This window comes from Coenobita brevimanus, chromosome 59 (genome assembly GCF_032717465.1).
Source record: "Coenobita brevimanus isolate Jiangsu-jjx chromosome 59, ASM3271746v2, whole genome shotgun sequence".
NCBI lineage: Eukaryota > Metazoa > Arthropoda > Malacostraca > Decapoda > Coenobitidae > Coenobita > Coenobita brevimanus.
Genome location: NC_137012.1, coordinates 30653981 through 30655652, shown reverse-complemented (window position 1 = coordinate 30655652; position 1672 = coordinate 30653981).

Here is a 1672-nt window from a genome sequence, read left to right as displayed (position 1 = left end):
AAGATGTCCTCCTGCAGTCCACCATCCACTTTTCTGGAGACAGGGAAGTAACTGAAAGAAATATTTATATCTAGGCAGTTGAGCCACCCGGTTAAATCGATGCCACCACATGAAGGCGTCCCTCTACAGCGCCTATCTTGAGGTAAAAATCCGTATTCAAAATAGCCTGAGATGCTTTGTAGTGTGTCTCTTTCCTAATGATGGGAGGCATGGTTGCTCATTGGTAGGGCATCGGAGTCGTGATCGGGGGATTGCGAGTTCGAGCCTCGCCCGGGAGTGGTAGCGCGCTCCTGTAACCTAGCAGGGCTATATGGCCATAGTTGCCTAGCACGGGGATTAAATCCCTTTCCTAATGATGTACAGTCGTGGTTATAAATAATCGCTTATTCTCCGGTGCCCTGTGCCTCAGACTGCCTCCTTTATGCACGGCAAGTCACGTAAGAGGGGCTGAGAGAGGGGCCAGAGAGGGAAGGGGATGTGGGTGGTGGGACGAGTGATGGTGCTGGGGTGGAGTGAGGGAGGGTAAGTAGGGGAGGGAAAATGAAATACGAAGTGGTGGTCACATTATCTATTTTCTTTCATTCAGGGCATGATATAAAGGAGTTAATATTTGGTAGATAATGCTGCATTACACCTTGCATAGCGGCGTCAGATAACAAGTTTTAGATAAGTGGTGATATCAAGGGCTGGCTTGTGATAGAAATATACTGACGTGACAGATCAAGCATTAGTGCAGAGTGTTTATTCGTGTATTTTGACTTCGGACGCAGAATGGAATCTTGATGGCTTTGACTTCCATAATGTTTCTGTAAGAAACATCCCCTACCCTTACATGTAATTAATTTTGGAACTAAATATCTTATGCAACCTTTGACATAGCTGTGTCCACAGTAGATATGATCTCGGTATACACGCCCACTATACAGTCACCATCATGCATACCATTTTATGGCATCTCTATACGAGTATGAAAAGGCTATTTAAAATAACTGTGAATAAAAGGTAAAAAAAAAAAATAATGTCTGTGCACATAGGTGGATGGAATTACGATACCTCTCATAATCTTTTGCTAAGAGTCCATGCCGGTATGGGACTGAATGGCCGTCCAGCAACCCCAGCACCATCTCATCACCTCGGAATGATATTTTCCTCCAACAAAAAACAGCTAGTTACATATTGGTGGACAAGGCAATAGTGTACTGTGCTGGAAACTTGAGGCTCTGCACTAATGTTTGATCTGTCACGTCAGTATATTTCTCTCACGAGCCAGCCCTTGATATCACCACCTATCTAAAGCTTGTTATCTGACGCCGCTATACAATGTGTAATGCAGCATTATCTACCGAATATTAACTCATTTATATCATGCCCTGGATGAAAGAAAAGAAATAATGCGACCACCACTTTGTATTTCACTCTTCCTCCCCTGCCTACCCTCCTTCCCCTCCCTCACTCCACCCCAACACCATCACTCGTCCCCTCACCCACATCCCCTTCCCTCTCTGGCCTCTCACTGTTACTCTCTCTCACTCCTCTATGACCTGCCGCGCATAAAGGAGCCAGTCTGAGGCACGGGGTACTGGAGGATAGGTGATTATTTATGACCATGACTGGACAGGGTGGTCTGTAAATAGGTTTTCTCGCCTGGCGGTATCGCAGATGTTGTGGGAAC